The following is a 12,790-nucleotide window of genomic DNA, read 5'->3' on the forward strand; positions in this document are numbered from 1 at the left end:
AGAAAGGGGTCTGCTGCCCCAGCAGCCGCCAGCGGGTCCCGCCCCGACAGCCTGGGGCTGCAGCTCCCCAGCCCTCCCGAAGGGTGAGGACAGGGAGGGAGCAGCCGCAGCCCCAGGAAAGCCCGGCCCGGTGCACTGCCTACGTTTTTCAGTGCTGCCAAGTGGCACTGCTGAAATCGGGTCACAGCAAATGGGGGAAAAATCCCCGCAAAACAAAATAAAACAAAACTAAACAACCCACCACCCAGGCTGGAGACACATCTGTCTGGAGCAGATGCACACAGAGAGCAGAGGTTACTCTGGGAATAACCCAGCTGCCGTTCCTTTCAGTGCCCAAGACCGGAATCCATGGAGGAACCAAGAGCATCCAAGGTGGTCTCTCCACCAGGACCAGCTCTGGGCAGCAGAATGGATGGATTACCTTCATCATGGGGACAATAATCTGTAAAAAGCCCTTCCCGACAAAAGCAGAGTGTGGCATGCAGAGGAGGATTTGGGGGGGGGAGGGGGTTGCTTTTGTGCCACTGATTCTGCTCCTGTGCCACTGGACGGTGGCTGGGAGCCGCAGGGAGCAAAGGCGCCTGCGAGGGGCTGGGGACACAAAGGTGGTCTGAAGGGTGGGGACAGCAGGGCAGCACCTGGCCATATGCAGGATTCACTGAAGCACTTGCACAGCAATCAGTAAAAAACACGACAGTTTTGTTAAGGTAACAAAATGGAAAAAAACGCATTAACAAAACCCTCTGCCAGATGTGGGCAGTAAGGAAAGCAGCAAACTGTGGGTGGAGAAACACTGCGATACCCTTACATTGATTTGGTCCACTTAAACATAGTATTTATTTATAATAAAGTCGTTATGAGCATTTTCTTTCGATCCAGAAGGATTCATTATGTACTGAGTGCTTTACATCATGTTATGAACTAACCCATTGATAAATTAGTGCTAAATTTTATTTGCAAAAGGCATCTTTGGCAGGGATTCAGCGTTGACTCACAACAACAATTGCTCATAGTGCTGACTTGCTATTGTTCAATATTTAGAGCCGCTCAGTCCTCCCGGCATCCCACTGTGTGGGTAAAAGTTACATCAGAATTGCAAGTTTTATCGTACGCAGAGATAAGGGGCAGCATTTCCAAAACAGCCCCTAATTTTAGGAGCCCAAACTGAGACAAGATGGTCCCGAGTTCCTGGCATGAGGAGCTACAGCCAGATCCAAACATCTCACACTCAACATGCAAACCAAGAGCCACCATCAGGATCTTCCATGACAAAAAGCTGTAAGGCAATCGCTAACTACTCTAATAAAGTTTATCCTAAATGACATGTCGCCTTAGGGCATGGAAACGACCAGAACAGGAGCAGAGGGGCAGAAATCCCTGTGCTCCAGTCTACTCAAATCCACCAGGTTATCCTGCCTTCTACCCTGTTCCTTGCTCTTATGCATGGCTTTGGCTCTGCTTTGTTTATTTATTATTTTTTTTTTAAGCTCATTTGGTTACACCCTCTGTGGCATAAGCTTTCTGTACAAGAGACACTGTTACCTCCTTTGTCTCCAGTGCAATGGTCCACTGAGCAGCTCTCATCACAGAAGAGAAATCTAAAGCCGTGACACCAGCTGGGGAAAAACGATATGAAATCTCTCAGTACATCTGATAAATGGTAGAGAAAGCTTGACACGAAAATCTTTAGTTTGAAGCCAGAAGTTGCAAAAAAAAAAAAAAAAGGGGGGGTTGTTCTTTCCATTTGTGGCAAATATGAGGCCACCCCCCACCCCCAGCCAGTCAGCCTGCAGGACGGGTGGGACAAGCCTGCAGTCGGGAGAGCAAAGGATCCTCTTCTAATATTTGGGTCATTTGTGCAAGATACTGAGAGAAATAAGTACAAGGCTCCAGATGTTCACCGGAGCTGCCGACAGAACTAGTCTATTGACTTCCACAGAGGCAAACAGGCTGAAAGGCGGCATCACAGCATGCCAAACCAGCAGCAGAGCAGCCGGCAGCAGTGACAGGGGCTCTGCCCTTTCCATGCAAGGCAGGTACCGGCCTGTCACCTACTGCATCAGCCTGGGTCTTCTCTGGAGTACAGCAATTAATTTCCTGTTTTCAGTGGAAAGTAGTATTGATCAGATACGCGAGACGGCCATCAGAGCATGTGTGGCGGGGGAGTCCCCTGTTCACAGCTCAGAAGCAGCTTCCTCGGATCAGTCTGGCTGTTCCCCATCAGGAAGCCCCGCCTGGCAGCCCACTGCTCTCCCCGGGCACTGGTTCTGCAACTCCTGCCCAAGCACAGCTTAGACATCACCCTGTAAAACACCAACTGGCCGCCAAAAGCACCCCCAGAGCAAAGGCTGTCCCCTGTGAGGTTAGGAGTCCTGTAGGATGCTGTTGATTCTGACATGCACTTTTAAATAAATAATTTTAAAATAAAATATTTTTTTTTTTGCAATTCCGTTAATGGAAATACGCACAAGTGCCTCGAGCAATCTACTTGTCCGCAGTATTTGTGAATACAACTGGAATACTTGTATTAATTTTACCGTACCACAAAAAAAAATTGGCAGGACTGGTGGGGAAGGCAAGTTATTCTCAGCTTCACAATGAACCCAAAACAGGTATTTTAAAAATTTATAGAAAAACATCCAAATGATTATAAAAGGGGTCAATATTAACAGTCTAAAACTTTAAGCATATTTACTCATTTAACGTTTCAAAATTTAGTGTCAGTCCCAGCCACGTCATTCTGAGGCATCTCCCAATTTCAATTACGTATCTGGATAAATGGTTTTGCAAGCATTAAGAAAAATCACCCTAGTCATCATATGCCGAGATTCAGACTAAAAGAATTTTTCAATAAGAAATCTCCTCCAGCTATAGGCCCTTTAGTTGGAGGCTTAGAGGATAAACACTGACAATGAACTTAACATTTCTCGCTAATGCAGCTTAAAAAAAAAACATGTCCCTTGCCTTGCAGCGGAGAAGTGACATGCCGCTTATAAAACATCTTGCTCAAATCTACTGTCTTTTCTATTATTAAGCAAGCAGGTTTCCGTTTAAAACTGCCACCTTACTAACTTAATTAAAGCCACCGGATATTTTATTAGTCCTGATAACAAAGTTTCCATCGCTCGCACGTAATTAAGTTGAATCCCAGGAACAGTTCACTTGACTGATCTTTCATTAAGCAGAGCAGCACTATAGCACTTCTCAAGTAATGGATCCAGGGGAACTTTATAAACCTCTATTAGAGAAGCTGTCCGCTACCCTTGCCACTTTTCACCTTTCAAAAAAGTAACACTTTATGTAGAAAAAAAAAAATATTAGAGAGAGAGTACAAGATAACTGCGTTAACATATTCTGGGCCAACCAAAATGTGTTTGTCATTTACTGAGCTGCATCAATTTCAGAGGTCTGCCCAGTGTATTAATAATCCCTCACTATATCAGGCTGGAAGAAAACGTGAATTTTAGAGTCCTTAAATCATTCTGCTTTTCCACTGCAGTTCCAATAAGGGCTTGTACTAGATAACGTGCTGTAAAAACGAGCAGAACTCAGTAATGTGCTGAAAGTATACTTTTATTTTCCCTTCCTATGCCATACTGATCAGCTGGGTAGAAAGCAAGTGACAGACTGGGCTAAAAAGTAAAAAAAAACTGCAATAAATTCATAATCACTCTTAAAGGAACAGACGACAAATGCAGAAGATGCACTGATGGTTTTTGCTATTCCTTGTGTAATCTACTTCTAATTACCCCACATAATTGTACGAGGCAGAGCAATTACCTGTAGCCAAAGGTAGAGATCAATCCAGTAGTTTCCATGGAAAGTTACAGCATTCATCTGCAGCTGAACTGAGCCAAATTTCTTGTCACTCCACGGAGTGCATGCCGCACCAGCCGGGGTAACGTGTCAATCCCTGCCTGCTGCTATCATGGATCGAGTCTTTTGTTCCTTCTTTGAAACAAAACTGATGGTTAGGCAGCAGCAGGAAGCCCTGGGCCACCTAGGAGGGTAAATGGAAATCTATTACCATTATGTACTTCAAAAATAACAAGCGAGTAGTTTTCTCCTAATAGTAAGAATTATCCTGGATTAGTCTCCCTCCTGCAAACTAGCAAGCTCCAGGTATCTCATCTCTTTTATAAACTAGACTGTAAAAGGCTAACCCTTAGCATCCTTCGGTCAGTATTAAAAAAAAAAATAAATGTATTGACAATACATTTCGAAAAGTATGCACAGACCAGACATACAATGGATTTGACCTGTACCACTACGTTCAGTTAACCACTGGTTAACTGTGTTAACTGGTGTAAGCCAGCGCCAGGATGCTTGTTAACATTTGGCTGCCTGCTGTGGCACCAAACCCCCTAACAGGCACGTGCGAAAAAGTGGGGAGGGATGGTGAGAAAGGGAAGGAAAAAAGGTGGTTTGGAGACAGCACCCTAAATACCCAATCTGTATTTTTATGTCATAGGATAAGCAGGGAGCATACCAGAGCCAACAAAATTACCAGAACTGTAGTAAGTTTATACTTTTTATGATTTAGAGGGAGTTTTTCCTATAGAGGTATCCACAGTTTACCTGGAAACACATTAGGGGTTCCGCAAATCAAAATACTTTGGAAAACTCCGCACAGAGTACCTTTGTATCACTTCTGGAAAGGCTGTGACCAGCAGGGAGGGCATTTGAGTTGGTGGGAAAGCACTAGTGAAAAGAAAGGGACACAAGCCCAAAAGCCAAGAAAGCCCAGGAAGTGGGAATGGCCCTATTCCTCCCCTTTACATCTGAATGCAAGTGTTAAAATACAGCTTAGGAACAAAAGCGGGAGAAAGGGAATGTAGGGGAGATGCTGGTTCAAGAGGATAAAAGGCATGGGACTAGACTTAAGTAGTTGTGGGAGAAGGCGGGTGGGAGGTCTCAGCCCCACAGAGTTCATCTGCATCCTTCCCCAGTTCCCAGAGTCCCAAAGTGGGACCCCTAAGTCCAAGAGAAGACGTAACCTGAGCTCTTGCTTTCCCTTCTGACACCTCATTTCTAGTTCCGTATTCAAGAACTGGACTTTTTGCTCTACCTCCACCAACCTTGTAACATTCTGCTTGTCGGACGTTGAAAGAGGCCAATTGGTGTGGAAAAGCCCAGGGCATGCATCTTCTCTGGAAGCCACCAAGTGAACCAAAGCCCCCTCCTTCCTGCCAGGGACCTGCAAACCAAAAGAGTGGGAAGGGATTTTGGGAGGCTGGCTGATACCCCCTTCACCATGAAGACGAATATCATGAAGTCATTAGGCCTGGCAAGAACCAATCTTCTGACAGGTGGAGGCGAGTGTTCCTTCGTCATGAGCTCGGCCAAAGCAGTGTCTGAACCAAAGGCTCATCGATCGCATGAAGTGACTTAGTGCAGATACAGCACAGTGTCGGTCTTAGGTGTGGGGAGTGAAGCACCATTGACTCCAGTTTCTATGGTGTCAGGTGCCTGGCTCGACAAAAATGTGCCTGCAGTTACAGTTCTGAGCGCAATGCATATTTTAGTCAGCTACAGAAAGGCTGGGTAGTTTCAAGAGGTGTGTATTAGCTTACACCAGCAGCCCCGTTTTCACCAGCTCATGCCCACCCATCCCGCAAGTAAAATTCTGTGAGCAAAGGCCACCCCATCTTTTTCATATCTCTCAGTTTTCCTCTTCTTCAGGGCTTGCTAAGAGTGAGTGAGCATGCTCAGCCCCAATAAAACACCTTCTGGCAAGAGCAGAACACACTGCTCTCACACAGGAGAAAGGAGCGTGACACTGAATACCGGGCACCAGTTCTCCAGCAGATTTTATGCAGGGCAAGGAGGAAAGAAAACGTGGTCCCTTTCCAGGAGTTTGACTGTTGAAGAACTGGTTTTCAAAGCTCAGAGATAATTGCTCAGAAAACCCACACCCTCAGAAATGAGTCTTCTCTGTCTCTTTAATTATCAGATCTTGATGAACATCTCAGGGTTTTTTATGTTACACTCTTAGAAAACTACCATTACCTCGAAGCCAAGAGGGATGAAGTATCGCAGGACACCATAATAATACTAATAATCATTAAGAGATGGAGATTTCAATGTTAATTGGCTGTAGGACTGAGCAAGAAAGAGCCTGAATCTCTTCCCCCCTTTTTGTCTCTTCTGTCTTTATTGAACTTTTTGCCTGCCTTGCCCAAAATACTTGCACAGCAGGCATCATCCTTATTGCCCTGTTCCTTAGATTTGGTACTTCTTTTTGATGCCTCGCCTTTGAACGCAATAACGAAAAGGCACACCAAAAAGATGCGAAAAAACAAACAAAACCACGGCCAGCATGTTTTACAGACATGCAGACAAACATGTGTCACTGAGAACCCAAGCCAAACAACTACTTGGACATCCTCAGTTTCACCTTCCTTTTGGGATGGTGACTCAGCGAACAACTCTCTTGTTAAGACACCGTGTTTGTCATACCCAAACCAACTGCAAATTGGGTCACATGGAAAGAATCTGCCATCCCTCCTAGCAACACATGGCATCCTATACATACCCGTAACTTAATTAATACCTAACAAAATCTCAGTATTGCGTGGTTGACAGAGTTTTCAGTGCAAGAGACAGAACTGCTTTTATTTATAGCATCAGCACATATTACACAAATCCAAGCAAGCTCAGAGTCAGCAATTGGCAGAAATCAATCTAGCCTTTGCTACCTAAGTATCCTCTGCTTTGCAGCCCAAATGAAATAAAAGCCAAAGCAAGCAAATTCAACCACATCTAGTAACTGCCATGCTCCTGTTCAGAGGTCCCAGGGACAAGGGAACAAAGACGACATCTAAGACGACCTTCACCAAAAATAGTTTTTGTTCAAACCCTGAGCGTAGGCATCTATATCTAGGATAGCTGACCTCTCTAACCTCAGAAGCCTCTTTTACTCTGAGGCCAGCTAGCTTTACACAGCACTGAGCGTGGTCTAATCAGCTCCACCTTCACCCTCAACTGCTCTCACCAATTTGGCTGGCTTGGCCCACTCACCCACCCACCCACCCACCCACTTTTCTGGTGAGCAAATAAAACTGCTTTGTAGGCAGATCTGCCCATGAGCCACCGCTCCTCAATGCTAAGAGAGGAAAATCATCGAGAAGAAAAAAGGCACCAAAATTTATTCTTAGTCTTAAGCGACAGGAACAATTTCGCCACTTCCCCTTGCACTCACCAGCTGAAACACGTTCAAACATTAAAGAAGCTGAAGGGAAACACCTGGTCTAGGAGCCTTCAGCTTTTCTTTACTTCAGCCCTACAAAAGTATAAGCAATTCAATATAGGGCTAGAAGCATTACCTATTCCCACCTACTCTATTTGCTCCCTCTTCACTTATTACTACTATTTATCCTTGACAACTTTCAGATGAGAGGTGGAACCTGAAATTCCGCTGATGACATGGAAATTGTGTTTATCTTCCAAGGGACTGAGGAAAAGCAGCTAGTTTTCCTTTGGGGAAAGAAAGGGTTGTACCCACTTGCTCCTATTGACCGTGTCTGGTACACTCACATGACAGGGCTCCGGCTTCACAAAGACGGCAGCAGCACTTTCGCCTGGTGATCTTACAGACCAGGGCCCCTTGCAGGAGTCAGTCACGAAGGGTACTTTCCTCTTCACCCAGCTTGCCAGCCATAGGCAAATGCTTTCTGCCAGTTTCTGCCTGCTAAGGGACTGAGGAAGAAATAATATTTAATGGTGAAACACTTAGGTTTCGCAGAAGCTTGTTTTTCTTTCTCAAACACACGCACTTACTTCACTGTTTGTTGTTTCTTTGAAAACTGGCCTAATCTCACATGACATAGAGGGCAGCTGCTCATTGACTGGAAGAGACTGCTTCATGGGGTCAACTGGACTCCACCACAAATAGAAGCCAATAGAGCCAATGGACGAGCAATGAAATATGTAATTAGATTAGCTCTAATCCAGCTAATTACATGGGCATGATAGTCATGCAGCTAAAGCAAGCTCTCTAGACATCCTCTTCCTGTCCCCCCGCACTGCTTCACACCTTTCTGCTCAGGCACAAGAGCAACCCAAATGATGACGAGTAGATGCCCAAACTACGCTGCAATCCTTCTCTATCCGCCCTCTCTTGGTAGCATGGAGGCAGCAAATCCAGATGACTTTATGTACGGGGTATCCTCCAATGGCAGCCTCCATTTCCCTGTGTTTATCTTTAAGGCCTATTAAATTGTATCCCTCCCCACCAATTACCCCTGTTTCCAAGAACGTGTATTCTGTTTTAATCCTACATCTAAGAAACCATCAGCTAGCAGATCACGTGGACACAGCTAGTCCCTGTTCTGACAGTGAAGATGCTGGTCAGTGGAGCATTTAAAGAGTCTTCTTAATGCCCAAAGGCAGTATTTTCAGGTTTGTATTACAGCTGGAGCACCATGAACAAATAATTCTTTTCAGGTTTTTTCAAATCATGTACCAGCTGCATCAACAGCCAGGAGCAGGCAAAGCTTCAGCACTGTAGGGTGGGACATTACAGCGCTCTCTTGGGCATTTCAAGCATGATGGGGGTTACCCTCTGGGGTATTTCCACAGAGTTGCTTGTGATGAATGGGCTAACCTATTCTATGGTTCCCCATTTACGTGGAAATCTTGGTGAAGTCCTTGGGTGCACATGCCGGTCCTGCTCCATCTTCATGGTAAGCCTACAGTGCTCTGCGTAAGCGGGACAGGAAGTTGGCTGTCTCCTTTTTAATCACTCATGGTTTTGATTTCATTAAGTGTTTTTCCAGATTTGTATTGATCCCTCGTAAAATTTTCCAAAAAGCAGAAAGTCTAGTTAGACAGGTCAGACTGTGAAGGATATACCAGTTTGTCCCTCCACAAGTCATCAGGACATATTCCCCTTGTCCCATCCTGCTCTGCCAAGAGGAACCTAAAAATCTCTCTCAATGCATTAAGTACCACCATACAGGAATTAAAAAAATCTACTGTCTTTACTGTCCACATGAAAAAGATGACACGCTGTGGATAATAGAGGGCATATACTGTGGGACTCTGGAAAACACACAGCCAATTGTTATATAGTCATCAAAAAGAAAAATCAGTAGTCTGATGAGGTGATGTGCCGCTCTGTGCTCTTGTGACTTCTGAATCATCTCTCACAGGTCTCAGTGAGACACACCAAAACATGCTGCTGCCTGAATCCAAGAAAATCTCTTACCCAGCAGCGTATAAGGTTGCCTCCTTGAATGAACATACTATGTTGTTAATGAGCTGAATGTATTACAATCACTTCTCTTCTGGGTCAATAAAGAGAAGTTACAGTGTCCCACAGTCTAGCACAAGCCATACACAGAATATCCATGTTCCAGATATGACCCTGGAACAGCACACGGCTGCAGGTATATACACAATGGCACAAGTATATGGAAAATCCATGTGGCTGCCTAAAGATGTATACTGGGTTGACTCATACTCCTCTGGATACAAGTCAAAATAACAGCTTCCCTAGTGAGGGACGGTCCTAAGAAGCAAGAGTTCAGAAGGCAATAAGCAAAAGAATTAACCTTTCTTCAAAAATCTCTATCCTAAATTCAATGCTTGGGCAGAAATACCAGGTCTTTTTGAGGACACAGTTCCAAGAAAAAAAAATGGGGAATAAAACCTTTACTTAAGAGTCTCATTTTACAATTCCTGTAAATATTTAAAAGGGCAGCAGACAGTCCCAGGGGACATAAGATACAAACACCTTAAAACATTCCTGTTTGTTAAAATTCGTATTTGATGAGTAATACAGCCTCCAGGTTACTATAGCAGCAAGATCCATCGCCTAGGTGACCAAGCACTGATGTTGTCAACATTAATCTAGCCCTACACACACACTCACGCTGTGCACATTATCAGACTTTCGTTTCTTGCAAGATGTTTATCTTCATACCAACAGACGGATAGTAACAGACCATATGGACAGTCTCCGTGAGGCGTGAGCTTTCCTGACAGCATCAACTTGCCTTGTTAAGGAGGACTATTTCGGAGGGCATCACCTGTGTAAGAGCTGGGCACCGCAGGCATCCAATATGTGCAACCCGATTTACTACCAGACTAATGAGCAGCGATAGAACTTGCAATAAAAGTTATTATGAAAAGCTTCTGATGGACAAAGAGGTCACAACATACTAGAGGGTCTGAAGTATAAATCTGTACAAAACGGCAGGAATCTTGGAAAATGCACTGGCAAGGTCTTCCCCCAAATAAGCATTCCTTTTGGGAAGTCAAACTTTCACTGAGGAACACCAAATCCAATAAAATAAATTCCCAAATCAATACATTATCTATTACACGGGGATGATCTGGCCCAAATAAACCTGTGCTCTCTGTTTAAGGCCTTGCAAGCAAGTCTTCACAACCCAGCAGAGCAGCTCATGAGCTTGCCCTGAACCACCAGCCGGGCGACAGACCAGCAGAGCTGCACGAGGTAATCAGACTTGTGACCTAACTCGGGGAGCGTCTGGGTGTCTTCATACGGCACTGCATATGGTTGAGGACGTGCCCTCAACTACGTGGTTTCACTCACGCTGTTTAACTCTGGATATCTGAGAAACACTCAGGAGCACAGACGTGTTTGTTTACAAGCAAGCAACACATCACTTTGATTACAAAGAAAGATTAAACCCAAGACTCCTGGAAAATACTGATTTTTTTGGTACCAACATTACATAATTGGTAACTTCCATAGTCTAAAAGGATTTTGGTTGGTTGGGTTAAAGGGAATGAAATGGAATTGAGATTTCCCCCCCCACTTTTGTTAAAGGCTAACTTTATGTCCCATAGACAAATTAACTGAGGCAGAAATCTCTTTCCTTACACTTTGATAAATGGGGATGACTCAATTTCCCCATTTTGCTTAAAATATCCTGTCATCATTGTGGTTGGATTGTTCAGCTATTCTCTCAACTTCACACGGCACCTGCTGTAATGACACAGGAAGTCCTCTGTGGTTCTTTTGCCCTTTCAATACATCTCTCTTATCAACAGAGCGCTCTGACCTTTAAACATCACTTATTTTACTTGCCCAGCAGATACGTGCAACCCTCAAAGACAGCGTTGCTTTGATCACGCTTTCCTAGATAGTAGATTACGTTGTCTTGACAGAACCAAAAAAAATACGCCACACCTTTTCATCAAGCACACCCTTACCAAAGCACACAGGGATTTTGTGCTGCAGTCCACGTTTTCACAAATAGAGTGAGCTGTTACAGCTTCACTGACACTTCGGTAGGTAGGGAAACCTTGAATCAAATTTATTTGTTTGGAACCTAGGTGTTTGCTTCCTTATCTTTTAACATCTTTCACTGCCTATTGCCCCATGTTCCTATGCTGAGTCAAGACTATGGTGCCTTTTACCTGCTTATCCACGCACAGGTTGAGCAAAGACCATTAGAAGCCAAGCCCGTCGGAATTCTGGAGAACAAAAGAACTCTGCTCCTGATAAAGCCAGTTTCTTGTCCATCTCTCTCACTAGCTGACAATGGGATAAGACCGGCAGAGGAAAACAAGATCAAACTAGTGTTGGATCTGAGAAGATAAAAGAGAAGAGAAAATTCAGTGAGAAAGCAACCTTGGGCAGATGAGAGAAATAAGAAACACATTTCTACAACAATTCTACAACAAACACATTTACAACAAGGCTAGAAAAGGGCAAAAGATGCTAGGAGAAAACAGGGCCTCTCTGTTTCAGGAAAGAAGACATCTGCGCGCAGAGGGCTACTGGGCCCTGAGAGATTCAACCTCAACACAGAGAACACTTGAGCAGCAGAAAACAAAAAAATAGGAGCACGGAAATGAATAAATGTTTTATTGTTTGCATAGAACTGTATATTCTTTGTTGTGGAGAACTGCAGCTTGAATTTTACAAAGCTTTTGTATGTGCTTGCTTCCATCATGAAAAGGCCTGTCAGAGGTGAGCCACTAAGGAGGAACGCTCAAGGTCTTCCACGCTGGTGAAAGCAGAGGCTGAAGCTGTCAGAGGGGCTGAGGCTCAGCCCCGGATGCGAGAGCCAACCCACAGCAGCAGAGTCCAGCTTCCATGAGAGAGAAACCAAAGGACACGCACGCCCTGATTTGCTGATATCAGACAGTCAACACTGTCACTTTGAAATTTTCAGATGAACTAGTTGAGGTGAACGGTATACATCTATGGAGCCACCTGGCCAAGGAACTCTCCATGGCTTTTTGTGTGTGAATTATAGGAAATAATGTTTTTTCTAGTTCATATCCCTAACAGTTCTCTTCAGAGGATTGTACATCCAAGGTCACCATGTCTTTTTGGACAACTGGGTACGTTTAATGAATAACTGAACTTTAAACAATGAATTTAATTAAAATGCATCACTTCACTAGAGAAAATATTCAGCACTTGTGACACTATGCAATACTGCACTCAGCAAATATACAAGATAAACAAGGAACATTTGGGGTTTGCATATCACCCTGCATGACTTAACTTCCTATTACTTTCTACCTTTTTCTTTTTAAATACATATTTATATTTATATATTTAGAAAAGATAACAGGCTAACTGAACATTTCAGAAATGCCAGCAGCTGCTCAGGTGGAAATCTTGCCATTACGAGATTGCAACCACGCTCAGCTCTTCAGAAACAAGACTTCCTTCATTAAGCGTTTGGTTGGTCTTTCCTGCAGGAGCAGTGAAATGCCGAGTGCTCCCAACTCCGTAACTGCAAGAAGTAAAATGGGTCCTAAATGCTGTCAGCCCATTTTGCCTCTCATTTTTATCACTCTC

The sequence above is a fragment of the Larus michahellis genome, chromosome 6, assembly GCF_964199755.1.
Source record: "Larus michahellis chromosome 6, bLarMic1.1, whole genome shotgun sequence".
NCBI lineage: Eukaryota > Metazoa > Chordata > Aves > Charadriiformes > Laridae > Larus > Larus michahellis.